General features: G+C 43.9%; 1 long non-coding RNA gene across 4 annotated transcripts in view; it reads left to right on the forward strand.

Moving 5' to 3' along the window:
- LOC105239107 overlaps positions 1-16,015 on the forward strand; it is a 56,463-nt gene that overhangs the window by 16,839 nt on the left and 23,609 nt on the right. The gene's annotated exons all lie outside the window — the stretch shown is intronic.

Genomic DNA, 16,015 nt, shown 5'->3' on the forward strand with positions numbered 1-16,015 from the left:
GCATTACTCATCTGCTTGCTGAGCCCCCAAAGCCCATCATGCCTTTAACAGCCGCTCTCCGGTGGTCAGGCCCGGAGCTCCTTCCCCCAACCCTGTTGGCAGCTGGCTAGGTTTTTCTTCAACTTTAATGGGCCCTTGGACTACAGAGTGGTTAGCTAAGTGACTCCAACTATTGGAGCTATCCAGAATGACCTGCTGCAGTTTTCCTCTTGCCAGTTCTATTCAACGTTCATACCCCTACACTGACTCCAAGTTCCCTGTGCTCTACTCCGCTGCCCACTGCCGTTTGGTTCCTCCCTTCTATGTTCTTACCAGGCTGCTGATGACGTCCACCACATTCTGGGCTAAAATCCTTAAGAATTATGACGTTTAAGGTCTAAACTGACCACAAAACTCAATGTGCAATGAAGATATGAAGTAGCTACCAGAAAAGTGAATGCAATTATCGACTGCATTAAGAAAAAATTGTGTCTGGTGCAGGTTTTGGAGTTTTGAACTTATGAAGCATTCATAGATAATTCTGTAACAGTGTAGACTGGGCACTCAAGGAGTCGCCAAGTAAAAGTAGGAGGAGAAGGTGGAGAGAGACTGCTGACTCCGAAAGGCTGGGAGGAGATGACCTTCGAAATGAGCCCTAAAGTATTGGTAGAACTGATAGGTGGAGACGGAGGTCAGACATTCCAGGCTGGCTTAATGGCAGGAGCAAAGAAACAGAGGAAAAATTCATAACATATGTGTGCAACCAAAAGAGGGATACCTGGGAGGAAATCAAGGCTTAATAAAAAAAAATGAGATCAAGTCATTACAGACTTTTAATACCGCCATTATTTACTAGGTAGGCAATTAAGAAGTTGGCATTCTGGCTTTTCTTGCTTAGCAATCAGTCATTTGTGAGTTTGGAAGATTGTCTCAACCCTCAGAGGCTGTTCAGGTCTGGATGAGCTGGAAGTATCAACATTGCCACGTGTGAGGTTGAGAGTCAGACCAGGATTTGTGGCGACCTCAGGGACGTGCTATGAGCTGTCTCGGGTGTCCTCTCTGGGGAGGGTCAGCTGTGAGTCCATCGGACGGAGTGTCTAGCTAGCCAGCCAACCCCCTCCTTTGCTACCTGGTGGTGGGCTCCATGCAAGGAGTGCTTTCCCCAAACATTTCTTAGTAGTTAGGACTTCTTTACTACAAGTAACAGGGGCCTCTACAAAAGAAGAATTTATTTAAAAAATTCAGGGGTGTGTCACAAACCAAAGAGCTAACAGCAATTCTGTTTTAGGATTTAGGAATACATCAGGATCAAGGGTGGCTGGGATAGGAGCCAGGATTAGGGTTTTCTCATCTCATTGTTTTCTTCAAGTCTGCTTCACTCCTCTGTCTCTGAAGACTGGCCTCTTCTGCCTCTCCCATCCCCCTGCAGGAAACATGGCCAGCCACAGCTCCTGAATCCACCCACAGAGAGACTGATTCTTGGTCATTTGCCGAGCATCTAGGAAAGGACTCATTTTGGTACAGTGCTCACCCCAAGTTTAATCAACCGTGGCCAGTAAAGAGGAAAAATCATTTGAACCTAGTTATGCAGAGCCCCCTGAGTAAGCTTGTGGTGGGAGAAAGGCAAGGCCAGTGAAGACAACATGGGAGCTGCCCATCACCCCCCTTCCAGAGCCGGCTGTGCCGGACGTGGGCCCTGGCCACATGTGGTTCATGGTAAATGTACATTTCTCAGAATTAAAAGTTCAGGTCCGCAGTCACATTGGCCTCACTTCAAGTGCTCGATAGCCTCACGTGGCTAGTGGCTACTGTATTTGGAGACACACGTGGAACATTTCCATCATCCAGACATTTCTGTTGGACACCTCTCATGTAGAATGTAGCGTTTCTGGTTCTAGCACCAAAAGCCTTAAGCATTCCAGCTACTGCAAACAGTCAATTTTTTTAGGTTTGTTGGTAGAGATGGCCAACTGCTCCCCAACACTCCGCTCCGTTTCTTCAGGTAGAGATGTCGCTGGAAGGTGGCTGTCCAGCCAGGACTGCATCCTCCAGCCCTTCCTGCATCCAGATGTGGCCCCGTGACTAGTTCTCGCCAATGGAATAAGAGACTTATGTCACCCCCCAGGTGGTATTTGAAAAACAATCTGCACCTTCCCTTCTCTCTTACTCCCCCCTGAATGGGAAGGATTCCATAGTTTTAGGGATTGGTGGAGCCACAGGATGCAGGGAGCACGGATCTCTGAGCTACTTACTGTGCGAAGTCCAGTCGCCGCCGATGATGATAATCTGCAATGGCCAGGATGGGAGAAAGCTAGCCGCTGACATTTTGGAGCTTATTTGTTCCGGCGTTTGTCTAGTGTTACTCCAGTGGATTCCTAATTAACTTCCTTACATCCTCCACCTCCTTGCCTTAAATTCCACCTCCTGCTGCCCCTTTAAGGGTCCAGTTCTGTAGCCTCTGGACGAGGCTGCTCATTTGCCCTCCATCCAGAGACCGTGGGGCTGAGAGATGGTATTGGCATTTTCTTACCTCCTCATTGTATCTTTCAGACCACTTCACCTTTGAAATTAATGCCATCCAACTTTTCCTAGTCAGTGCTTATTAGCACATAGATTTGGCATTGACCTTGTTATATGGTCAGCGCTCAGGGAGAGAGAATTTGAGGATGAAAGGGAATATCAGCACTGGGTCAGTGTCTACAGCAACCAGAAGAAACGTATGAAGTTGGGTACACATCAAATTCTCTGATTACCAAGAGGAAAAACACTAATTCCCTCCCAGACTAATCTCTTGTTAGTTTCACAACTTTTCTCTCCACTCACCAGTTGCCACAGCTATACCATTGCTGCAGAGGGTAGCCAAGGGGGATGCAGCACAAGACATCAGGGTTGAAAAGCCTACCCCAAGAAGACCAAAGACCCAATGTAGCAGAAATCCCTAATGTTTACATATATCCAAGGTATAATGTTTGTGTTTAAACCTCCCAATTATGTGATAATTTACTGATGATCCACTTTAGAGCTTCGAAAAAAAGATACTTTCATATTTTTGTATCTGTTTTCCTGAAAAGTCCTTAAATTCAATAACCTTCTTGAATATCTTGAATATTACCCTGTAATTGCTGATTTTAGGTCAGCACATTTTTTTGCAGGCTGTCTAAAAAAACACTTTTCTATAAAACCGTCTAAGTTTCTTTGCCACTTTTTAGATTTATAGCTGATTCTTTCGGAGCTGACTTTCACCTTGACCCGCACACAATAGCAGAATATGAAATTTTTGGAAGGCAGTAGCTCTGTCTTTCCTGGACAATGTCTAGCTCTTCCACCAGGAACAACCTACGAAATGTTGCAAATCTGATGCATATGGTTAAAGTAACTCCCCTACAACCTTTTTTTTCCTTTTGATTTGTTTCTCTTGCCTCTAGCAGTTATTAAATCTTGTGCCACTCATATCCTCCATCTGATCACAAAAAATTGCATCGCAAGATGGTGTTCTTGTGCTGTGGTGAAGCCCATCTTTAGACGGACACTCTGTGGTCCACAGTGAAGCAACGGATGGAATGGATATAAAGATAAGCATTCCTGCATGGCAGAAACCAGGTAGGAAATGGCAGTCATTATATATAGCAGATCCTTTGGAGAACAATTATTCCTTCAAGGTCCTGTGCAGGCATTTCAAACAGTGGCTATCAGGCAGGCTCATCATAGTTTAGGCTCAATTATAGCTCAGATTATTTTTATTTCTCGGTAACTGAGAGAAACAGGAATTGGGTATTTCTCTCTCTCTTTCTAAAGATTTTATTGATTTCAGAGAGAGAGAGCGAGCACGAGTGGGATGGGGGTGGCAGAGGGAGAAGCAGATTCCCCACTGAGTGGAGCCTGATGCAGGGCTCAGTCCCAGGACCCTGAGATCGTGACCTGAGCCAAAGGCAGACGCTTAACCGACTGAGCCACCCAGACACCCCAGGTATCTCTCCTCATGTGAATTTTACTTTTTCAGAATGGAACAGTAACAAAGGTGAGTAACTGCTGTAACAGCAGAGAGCATGGTTTCTTCTAAAATGAGGATCATGGGGGCGTCTGGGTGGCTCAGTCGGTTAAGCATCTGCCTTTGGCTCAGGTCACGATCCCAGGGTCCTGGGATCAAGCCTTACAACGGGCTCCCAGCTCAGTGGGGAGTCTGCTTCTCCCTCTAACCCTCACCCCACCTCGTGCCCTCTCTCACTGTCTCTCTCTCTCTCTCAAAGAAATAAATAAAATCTTTTACATAAAATGAGGATCGTATGTAGACACATCAAGACACACGGTCTGACAGAAGGTCAGAATACTGGAAAATGGAAGTGTCTTAATTAAATAGCCCCTAAATAATTTAATTTCATGGGTAAGCAATATTTTTAAAGGGTTCAAAGGAAGCCAGATCCCTATGTAGAAATACATAGTCCTAACCACTCGCATAGCTGTCACCATCTTCCTGTCCTACAGTCCTAGATGCTGGGCCCTGGCTAGGGATGTTTAAAGTGTGGCTCCTGGCACAGCTGTATGATATAAAATACAGATTCCCCGGCCCCAAGAGTCTGGAGGTGTGGGCCTGGGGATCTGAATTTTTAACCAGTTGACCTGATTCTTCTGCTCACTAATGTCTGAGAACACCCGCCCTCTGCTCTTTCTGGAAAGGCAACAGTCGTTTTAAGAGCCCTGCCACAGCTCTCGGCTGGAGAGACTTCTCATTTCTCCCAGCCAAGGTCACCCTCCGCCCGCGGCGTTGAACTGCTGCCCGCCCGCCTGCTGTCTGCCCGCTGCTCTGCTCTCTGTTCCCACAGTGGAGACCAGCCAGGGGCACCTGTGGGCTCCAGCTCCTCTGTGCCGGGGCCAGGCTGTGGTTTTGCAATTACAATTTTGCAAGCACACCCTCTTTTTCTTAGTGAGGGCAACCATTTCAAATCTCACGTTAAAACAAAAACCACCACTGCTGAACTCTAGCCAAAGCAGGTTATAAGCAGCTTTTTTAGCCACTGATTCAGACAACAGAAAGGTCGGCAGCAGCTGGATGCTATGCCAGTGGGGCTTTCTTGTGCTTTCACACTTCAAGAGAAACACCATTGAGCCAACGTGCTGAAGTTACATTTTTTATTTAAAAAAAAAAAAAAAAGCTCTATCTTATTAACAAAACTAAACTACATTCGTTCTTGGAGTTTCATTCCTATTTACAGAAATCTATTGAGAACTTCTTGCTGAATCATAAGTTTATCAATTGGTTAACATCGTGGAACAAATTACTTTGTAATAAATGTATAACTGAGAAACCTGATTTGATTTCAGCTCCAAAAAAAAATTAATATGGGCACTTGGATTTTGGATCTCCACCCGTATCTAATGTGATTCACTAAAAATAAACCACAATCTAGGAGTTAGGATTTCTGGACCAGCTTCCACTGATTACCTATGTCTTGATATTTATGGAACTAGTCATTTCCCAAATATTTCAGCTCCGCCCTTCCAGTCTTTAGAAGAAAAAAGAAAATAACAATAACGATGGTAGAATATCAGCCCCTCCAGAGAGTTAGCGGGGAAATGAGAGAGGGAAGAAAGCAAATGGAAATGTTCGAATTGGGGAAAATGTAATGAAAAGCCAAATGGGAATGGGAATAGCAGTCGGCAAGAGGGGAAAGGTGGCGTAGAGGGCAAGTGTATCGCTGGGGAACATGGAAACTGAGCAGCACGAAGCCTCTTAAGAAATGTTTTAAGTTGGTTTCGATAGTGGCTAAGACAAGAATATTGACACATTACAGAAAGGGACATGCCAAGACCCTGAATAAATTTTAATGAAAATAGAAATGGATTGCCTTCTGTTATCACGTTAGGGGCCACGGAACTTCAGGAAGCAAGTTCTTCACTAGAAGGGTGTTCTTCACAGCCTCTTTAAAGATGGCACACACTTCATTCCAGATTAGATTTCAAACACAAAAATAAATGAGAATGAATTTCATTTCTATACTCACAACCTGACACCCTCAGAAATCTGAATCTTATGCCAGCTTAGAGCAAAAAGCAAAACTGGAAAATTGTAGAGTAAGAAAAGACCATGAGGAAAGAAGAGCAAAGAGAGTCCACAGAAGGACAGCGAGGCTCCTGGTGTCTCTATGTCAGCAAGATGTTACCACCATCTGTAAGTGGAGACCCAGCCTACGGGATGTGGAGATGGTTCTTTTCACTGGCAGCAGCTTGCTTTTTCTTTTCTTTGCTAGAAATTTTATCTCCTTCCTTTCTAGTTATAGAGTGAAATGGAAGCCTGCTAGCAGGACATGTCTTTCTGCATGAGTCTGACAGAGTAGTCTGTGTTTCCCAGTTTATACCGCCGTCCCTGACGAGAGCTCTTTTTCATTGTGTTCTGGAGACAAAAGACCCTTGGGGATAATCAGTTAAGATCCCAACATGGTGGCAGGCGGTCTTCTTTGGACCTTGCAGTTCCATCTCTAATAACGCACAGGGTAGTCAAACAAAACCCTTGGCCAGCATTTGGGAGAGGCCCTGGGGGCATGGCTTTCTCTTTTCCTTTGCATTTCATTGCCTGTTGTCACTCATGGAAGGAGTGTGGCGGGATGAAGACACCACCGTCTGGTGTCGCTGCCAGCGGGGAAAATGTGGGGTCTCGAGCCTAGCTCCCCAGCCGATAGCACTGTACACGCCTCGACTGTTAGCTCGGTTTTGCTGCCTGGGGGGAAAGAGGTGTTTGCGACACAGGAAGTGGCTGTGGCAGCCATTTGGATGTTACCTGGGGCCATGAGGGAGACCTCCATCTGTCAAGCCTGTGGAAGGAAGGAGTAGGAACCGAGCAGCAGCTCTGACGGGCTGTGCCTCAGAACAGATGTTTGAACTGCCGAGTCTTTTCGGTGGTGTGACACCTGAGCAGTGTTCGTATGGAGTGAGGGAGTGAGTGAGACCGTGGGGCTTTGTCTTTGCAGCCTCTTCTGTTGTGGCTCGTTGCAGTGGTCTGAACAGCATGCATGGATTTTATTTTTTTAAAGGGAATTTAGCAATTTGTGGGATTTCTGTGGTATCAAGCATTTTGATAATAACTCATCTGCAAAGGGAAAGTTCCATTGTGAGTTGTTTCATTTTGTAAGAAAGCAGAACAGCATCGATTTATTATTTTGCTCTATTTTAGGGTTACTCCCTCTCTAGAGATTCATTTTTAGGTGTCACGCTTTCTCTCTCCCTCCCTGTCGGGTGTGAGGGAAGCTTTGCAATATGTTTCTGTGAGAATTCTCAAAAGTGATAAATGAGATTTTCAATCTTCTCATTCAAACGGTAACTGCCTGAAAAGCCAAGAAGTGGAGTGAGGGGGTGGAGCTGAAGGTGACAGATTGATGAAGATAAGGAGAAATGCATTTGGAAAGGGAGGGAGGAGCAAACCGAGCAAGAGTTGTAAAAACTAGAAAAGCAGTTCTAAATTGGATTTAGAAATGGCAGAATGACAAAGTGAAGTCTTCTATAGGGAGAAAGTTGGTAGGCTGCCACATTTGAGACAGTCTGGAAATTTTGAAAAGTGAGAATTCAAAAAAGCCAGAGAAGGGTGATTATTTCATAAGAGGCAGACATTGATCAGAGTATCTGAAGAAGCAAGGCTGGGCCGGCTCCTCTGGAGACGTTTACTGGATTCCTTGTTGTGATTTGATCAAAATAGCTTGTTAGTTTAGAGAGGGTTAATTATGTGAGTAATCAATTATGTGAGTAATACTTAATCACAGAGAGCTGACCACAGGAGCCCTGGCATGAATCTGGGATTTCTAAAGACCGCTCATTCTTGTCTTCCTCAGGGTGCCTTCCTTCTAGCTCTGTGGCTTGTATTATCTCAATCTCCTCTGGCTCCTGAAAATTGCTTAGAAAGGAATGATCCCAGTGATCCACCCCCTTCAAATCTCACTGCTTCACAAATACATCCTTCTCTGCACCCTAACCCATGTGGGGTTAAAGGAAAATCCATTAGAAATCTCCATTGGGACCTAAAGGAGAACACTGGTGTCCAGGTTCGCTAGCTCTCTGGGCTCCCATGGCAACTCTCCTTTTGTCTCCAGCAGGAAACTATCCATGACCTCCTTCCTAACCGCCAGCCCTGTTGTCCTCTGGCTAGTCTGAGTGCCTTCGAGTCTTACAGTGCTCAGAGCAAGAGAGCTGGACACACCTCATCTCTCCACCTAGCTCCAAGGTTTCCAGTGAGAACCAAATGAAATACTGTATCCAAAATGCTTTGTAAAACAATACAAGCACAACCCATGTATAGGTGTGATTACAGTACTAGTCTTAAAAAAGTCAGCTCCTCTTCTTGCCTTTGCATGTTTCCGGCTCATGTGTGTCTGTTGCACTGCATGAGCCCATCCATGAGCGCATCTACCAGGTATATTTGCAAAGTTTCTGATGCCTTATTTTTTAAACCGTTCTTTCTGTGTCACCATTAAAGTGTTACAGGGTTCAGATTCCAATTAGTAGCATTGCGGATTTACAAATGGTCAACTCCTCACTCTCAACACAAGTTAAGAGCAACACGTATTGAACAGAACAGGAACTACAGAAAGTGCTTTTATAATGAGCATCCTTTTTCATCAGACTTAGCATCCGCAGAACAAATTGAATTCCATAATCCCCATAAGGCCTAAAGATGAACTATCTTATTTTTTAAGACAAAGATGAACTCAGTGTCAGGGTTGTGCAAGAATATGATTGCTAGTTCTTTTATTATCATATATAGTACCTTTCCTTTGAAAAGCCAAAAGGCATTTTACAAACTCTGACAGTGATCCTCACAATGTCCCTCTGGGCTGAGTAGGCTGCATTACAAACAATAAATAATAACTGCCCTTTATTTTGAAATGTCTCCTACAGGATTTATTAACAATGGATGGCTAGTCATGATTCATGGGTTTTTTTTTTTTTTTTAATTTGAAGAGATAGAGACAGCCAGCAAGAGAGGGAACACAGGCAGGGGGAGTGGGAGAGGAAGAAGCAGGCTCATAGCAGAGGAGCCTGATGTGGGGCTCGATCCCAGAACGCTGGGATCACGCCCTGGGCCAAAGGCAGACGCTTAACGACTGCGCCACCCAGGCACCCCGTGATTCATGGATTCTAAAGGGAGCTTATTTCCTGGGAGTTAGAGAAGATAGTAGATTTCCATGGGTCTCTAACTGCTAGAGTTGTTTTGCTTCAAAAAGCTGGTTGCATCAGAACAACTCCAGTGCACTTGAAAAGTATCTCTTATAATTATTAGCATTTAGTTTCAGATTGAAAGAAGCATAGACTATGATTATATCACATAAAGTAAATACGGGATGGTTATCCAATTTACTGACTCACCGAAGATCTGCCAACAAGATAAGAGCTACCTCAGGCACGTCTTCCGACAGTTCTCCTGATTTAGTGTTTGGGTTTTTTTTTTTTTTTTTTTTTTTTTTTTTTTTACTGGAGACGCTAGTCACACTGCCTGGCTACCTTTCAGATATTCCTGAGGGAAGTGCCTCATCCTCAGGCCCTGCTGAGGAAAGAGCCCTGGGCAGTCATATTCGAAACTATATGTCCTTCTCTCTCCTGGACATAAATGGGTACATAGTAGGATGGGCACTGGACCCCAAGGCAGTCAGTGTGTGGGTTAGCTAGTGACCTGGGCACAGAAAGATAATCTGAGACAATTAGGTGGTCTATCTTAGGCATTTCATGTGGGATGTGCCAAGAGAATAAGGGGGTTAGCAATGGGGAAAGAGAGTGAAAGGGGTTGCGATAGAGCCAGGTCATGTGGGACGTAAAACTATACATGAGTTACAGTTATGAATGAGCAGACACCTCAATATGGAGACAATAATCAGATTAGAGAATGAAGAAGCGAATTCATAGGAAGAGAAGACAGAAGGCGAGTGGAGAAAAGTTGATGCTCTGTAAACCGTGGAGCCCTGCAGCAAAGACGTACCACTGCCGAGGACTCCAGAGAAATCTTGGGTGAACCTTCAGTTTATTCTCCAAGGCTTTCCCTTGAACCCTACTCGGGCTCCTGTTTCTGTATACCTGTGACATTCCTTTTCCTTTATCCCATTTGTATGTCCCTAATACCTGGACCAGAAAGTTCCTTAGGAGAGCGGCCTTTCCAGTCTGAGATGGAGAGTCAGATACGTTCATTGCTGTGTCCACTTCACCAGTGTATGAAGATAAGCCATAGTCATTCACTTAAAAAAAAAAAAGAAAAAACCCAAACCCTTCTTTCCAGGATATCATTCAACAATCATGGAGATCAATGGTGTGTGTGTGTGTGTGTGTGTGTGTGTGTATGTGCAGTCTCTGTGCATTCTTTTCCTAACCAATGGTTTTTTGTCCTACCCAATTACATTAGCATCGAAACTCATACTCGAAGCACCTGACAAGTGTTGTTAACAATTTACTTTTCTCCCCAGACACCACTTCCAGAATTACCTGTTTTCTTTGGCCATATAATATTCAACACAACTATCTCTTATTATCATTCTCTGGCTTTGATTAATGCTCTTTTTTAAATTGTTGAATTCTAAATCGCTTTTGAGAAATAAAACTAAAAGGACTCGTATAAAATGTGCACCATTTCATTAATGTTTATTCTCCTTGGTATTATTTATTAAACAAATTACTATTAGCAAATGGTAATTGCAGGGTATACAATGTGAATGTCTATGATATCAGTATATTTTGCTGATAGAGTTTAATTTAAATGGTTAGTGGTGATTGGTCCTTTTCTCTTAGAAAAAAGATAATAAGGGTGCCTATTACAGTCCACTTAGAATTAATGCATTTGTTCAGGAAATTCCGGTGGTGTCATGAGTTAATGATATGGAAAGATACTGATTTTTGAGCATATGGTCAGTGTGAAAGATAACTGCCCAGACATAAACAGGCTAAGATTGAATGGCTTAGTGTCTGTGAACCATTACTCCTTGTCTCTTTAGAGAAGATAGCACTCTTAAGTCATAACTAGCTGAAATCCTTTACATTTCCTTGAGGAAAGGAATAGTTTGGGCATCAGTGATCTCTCATGTTTTTCTCAGCAATAACCTCTTAAAATTTATTTCTCCTTCATGGATTCCTTGTTTTAAAAGTAGCTATTTTCAAATATGTTTTAGTTATTAATGTATTGAAAACTTTTATTAAATATATAACAAGAAATAGGAGCTCCTGATTAGTATGATAGAACAATCTTAGCCCACAGACTTTATAGACTTTCAGTTATTTTCAAAATAATTCTAACATTTTAGCCATTTTGCACAAATGTTTCTCCTGGGGTGTTTGAGATATTGAAAATAGCTTAAAAATTCTGTCAATACCTTCTGCTATTTCTACAGAATACCAGGGTGGGAACAACTATAGGTCCTATGTCTGTGTTCTTTCGGATTACCCAGGGCAGCCTCCATATCAAATATGCAGTTCTGGGCGCCTGGGTGGCTCAGTCGTTAAGGTGTGTGTCTTCAGCTCAGGTCACGATCCCAGTGGGATCGATCCCTGAGTTGGGCTCCCTGCTCAGTAAGGAGTCTGCTTCTCTCTCTCCCTCTGCCCCTAACCACCCCACCCCCAACTTGTGTTCTCTCTCTCACACTCTGTTTCAAATAAGTAAATAAAATCTTTTAAAGAACTATGCAGTTCCACAGTCAGCTTTGACGTGGGATTGTAGTAATGTGGTTGTTACATCTTAGATCTTCTTGTCCTTTCTTGCTAACGGAATCTTGATTTGGTCAATTCCTCTCCAGGGGACATTTGTTTCAGCAGAGGCTGACCCCTCATCAACCCCAAGGAAGACTCATAATTGGTTTAGGTCTCTTCCCCCTTGGCTTTCTTTCTTTCTTTTTTAAATTTTTGAAGTTTATTTATTTTTAGTAATCTCTTTACCCAACATGGGGTCTGAACCCACGACCATGAGATCAACAGTCTCATACTCTTCTGACTAAGCCAACCAGGTGCAGCACCCCCCCCACCACCACTTTGCTTTGAAGTGATTTGATATGTATGCTACCTAGCTCTATCAATGGGGATTGAGGGAAAGTCTGACAATTTAAACTCATCATGGTAGGTATGTGACAGAAGTCTGCCTAGCAAGAAGCCTAATGGGGAAACTTTATGGAATTCTTTCTTTGTTCTTAAAATAAAATGTAAGGGGGATACCTGGGTGGCTCAGTTGGTTAAGCATCACCTTCAGCTCAGGTCCTGATCTCAGGGGCCTGGGATCGAGTCCTGCATCAGACTCCCTGCTCAGTGGGGAACCTGCTTCTCCCTCTGCCTCTGCTCCCCCTGCTTGTGCTCTTTCTCTCTCTGATAAATAAATAAAAATAAATAAATAAATAAATAAAATCTTTAAAAAAAAATAAAGTGGAAGGAAGGGAAGATCTTTTTCTTTCCCTTTGTCTTGCTTGTGGAGGTGCTATATAGTGATGTGGTACCTGGAGCTGCTGCAGTCATTTTGTGACCATGGGGGGACTGCTAACACATTGAGAACGGGCAGACTGGACAATTGAAGGAATCTTGGCCCTGCCTGATAATTTGTTAAGCAACTTTATTAACTGGAACTTCTTTGCCTCTGGATTTCTTTTTATGTGATGTGGCTTAAGATCCTTCTAGCTGCATTTTTCTAGATATTTCTTTTCCTTGAAGGTGAAAGTATGTCAACTGATATATAACTGTGATTATAACTTAAAATATTAGCAATAGACAAAAGTACTCATGGAATCTCAGAGTTGGGAGGGCCTTGAAAAGTAATTTATCCAATTGTACAAATTAAAAGTTTGACGGGCAACTTATAATTGCCATTAGATGTTGTGACAGTCAGCTTGCCCTGACATCCTGAAATTGTCACTATAACCTTGGAAGTGGTATATTATCTGTAAGAGGAGACCTGTTATGAACTGAATTTTGTTCCCCTCCCCACATTTATATGTTGAAGCTCTAACCCCAAATGTGATTCCATTTGGAGACAGAACTTCTAAAGAGGTAATTACAGTTAAATAAGGTCATAAAGATGGGGCTTTAATCCGATATGACTGATGTCCTTATAAGAAAAGGAAGAGGCGGGGCGTCTGGGTAGTGCAGTCCTTAGGTGTCTGCCTTTGGCTCGGGCCTGATCCCGGCGTTCCGGGATTGAGTCCCACATCGGGCTCCTACGCTGGGAGTCTGTTTCTTCCTCTCCCACTCCCCCTGCTTGTGTTTCCTCTCTCACTGGCTGTCTATCTCTGTCAAATAAATAAATAAAAAATCTTAAAAAAAAAAAAAAAAGAAAAGGAAGAGGCACCAGAGATACACACACAGGAACACCCATGTGAGGACATGGAAGAAGGTGGCCATCTACAAGCTAAGGAGAGAGGCTTCCTTAAACCCACCAACACCTCAGTGTTGGACTTATAGCCTCCAGAACTTCAAAAAAAAAAAAAAANNAGCCCCCAAAACTTAAAAAAAAAAAAAAAAGAAAAGAAAAGAAAAATCAGTTGTTCAAGCCACTGGGTCTGTGATATATTATTATGACAGCCCTAGCAAACTAATATGAGATCCAAACAAGATTGCTTTAAATATAAGCAAATTTATCATCCCACATAACACACAGAGTTCTAGAGTTAGGACATTTCCAAGGCCGACTCATTAACAGCTCAATAATGTGAACAAGGACCCAAGCTCGCTCCATTTTCCAGTTCTGTCATCCTCAGGGTATTGACTTTTGACCCCTAGGCTTGTCCACGCACGGATGCAGGCGAGCTGTGTCAGCTCCGGGTGTTACTTCCACTTACAGCTGTTTAAGAAGCAGAAAAGTCAGCTTCTCCTCATGCAAATCTGTGTGAGTGAAAAAGCTTCTCCAGAAGCATTCTCTCCCCCAGCCCCCAGCCCCTCCCTCCCATAGACCTTTGGTCAGGTCCTACTAGTCAGAGTTGTGTCATGTGCTTCTGCCTAAGGAATCCCTTTAAGGAGAACGGAGATTACTGTGATTGCTTTAGATCAACTGTGATTCACTCCCGGGGGCTGTTTGGGGCTGAGCCTCCCCCAAGCGGGTAGCCCCTCGGTATCCGCGAGAGCTAGGAACTACGGGATGCGGAGAGGGGTGAGTCTTGGATAGGCAACCAACATGGCTCCTGTTGTGTGTTTATTCCATTTCCTGCTTTGATCTACAGTCCTCGCCTGACACATCTTCTGATATGTAAAATCGCCAGGGCAGGGAAGACCGTTAACACATCCCCTAAGATTCCCCAACTTTCTTTGACCTTACTCACGCCGATTAAGCAGCTTTCTCTTGATTCCTTTGGCTTCCTAACTACTGTGATATCGGGCAGGAAGGGACCCGGAGAGCCCACTGACAGAATTAGTACATTAGAGAGGTGGATCCCATGTTATACATTGGTAACTTCATGTTGTGACCTCACGTCACAGTCCCAAGTGTGTCATTAGAGTAAATACTTTGTCCATCATTCCCTGGGCACTTTCTGTGTGCCGGGCACCACTGGGGGTGCCAGCCATTCAGAAGTGAATAGGGTGGGCTTTCTCTGGGGGAGCTGACCTCCCAGAGGTGACAGAGTGACAACTGAGGGAGCGAGGGCCAGGCTCTGGGTTCAGCGCCTTCCAGGTTGCACAGTCGCGCTCACTGTTACCTTCTGTTCTTACTTCCTAGGATTCTTTCCCTCACTCGTTCTCTTCCTGTCACTCTGGTCCATGAACTCCTGAAGCAACACTTTCGGAAATGATTCCTAGCCTGGAATACCTTTCCCCCAGGGATCCTTGTGGTGAGTTCTCTCATCACCTTGCAAAATTGGCTCCCACGTTACATTCACAAAGACGCTTTTCTGCGTCATTCTATTGAAGCTTCCAACTTCCCAACGCTTCCCGTTGCCCTTCCCTGCCTAGCCTTTTGCCGTAGCATTTTGGACCATAGAGCATGCTGTGTATTTCATACATTGCTTTTATTTATTGCCAGCCTTCCCTTACCAGAATACAGGCTCCTCGAGGGCAGGGCTTTTTGTCTGTGTCCTAATGTCTACAATAGTACCTGACACATAGTAGCATCTCAGTAAACACATTTACTGAATAAATGAATCATCTCCTATAAGTAGCATTGTTATTTATATGAGTTGCTCTTGGTTACAAAGCTAGGAAGTGGTGGAACTAAGATTTGAATCCAGGTACATCTGAAATTCTCCATTCTCCATATTCTTTTGAGTTTATGAATCTGCAAAGACAAGTACCAGACCCTAGATCATGGTAACCCTTGAAGACCCTATTTCCATGGATACCTCATGGACACCAGCAATTTTTTTTTTTAAGATTTTATTTATTTATTTATTGTTTGTTTGTCGGAGAGAGAGAGCACTCAGGCAGGGGGAACTGCAGGCAGAGGCAGAAGCAGCAGAAGCCTGCTGCGGGGACTCCATCCCAGGACCCTGGGATCATGACCTGAACCTAAGGCAGATGCTTAACCCACTGAGCCACCCAGGCGCCCCTACACCAGCAATTTGAAGAGGGGAAATTTAATATGAAGAATTGTTAGCTTGCAAAAAGTAATTAACAACTAAAAGGGGTAAAAAGAGATTCCAGGAGGTAAAGAAGTAGTTACGTACAACACAACAATGGCCTGAGGGGCCATATGTAGGCAGGTCAGAGGGATTGCGCCTGTCTCCTTGGAAAGTTCACTGTCTCAGAACCTGCCTGAGCTGTTCCTCTGCATTTTCTTCCCACATATCATTGGAGAACAGTTGCTCTAGTCTTTTTGTTGGTCTGCTCAGGATTTCCATGGAACCAGATGGGGCGGCAGATGATTCAGCTGAGGGAAGCAATGTTTTGGTTAATATCGTCTGCCCCTATTTTTTTCCACGATTAATTTCTTCCCAGTCTTATCATGTCCTTGAAGGAAGATTGTAGAGCTGCTATCTCTTCTGCTCACACACACTGCACCCTCAGTTTGATTTTCTAAGCCTTGGGATGCCTGGGGGGTCCCAGGATACCATGCATCTCCTGCTGGAGAATAGAGACTGTCTCCCTCTGTGTGTGGACATAAGGGGTTCCT

Source organism: Ailuropoda melanoleuca, chromosome 10 (assembly GCF_002007445.2).
Source record: "Ailuropoda melanoleuca isolate Jingjing chromosome 10, ASM200744v2, whole genome shotgun sequence".
In the NCBI taxonomy this organism is placed as follows: Eukaryota; Metazoa; Chordata; class Mammalia; order Carnivora; family Ursidae; genus Ailuropoda; species Ailuropoda melanoleuca.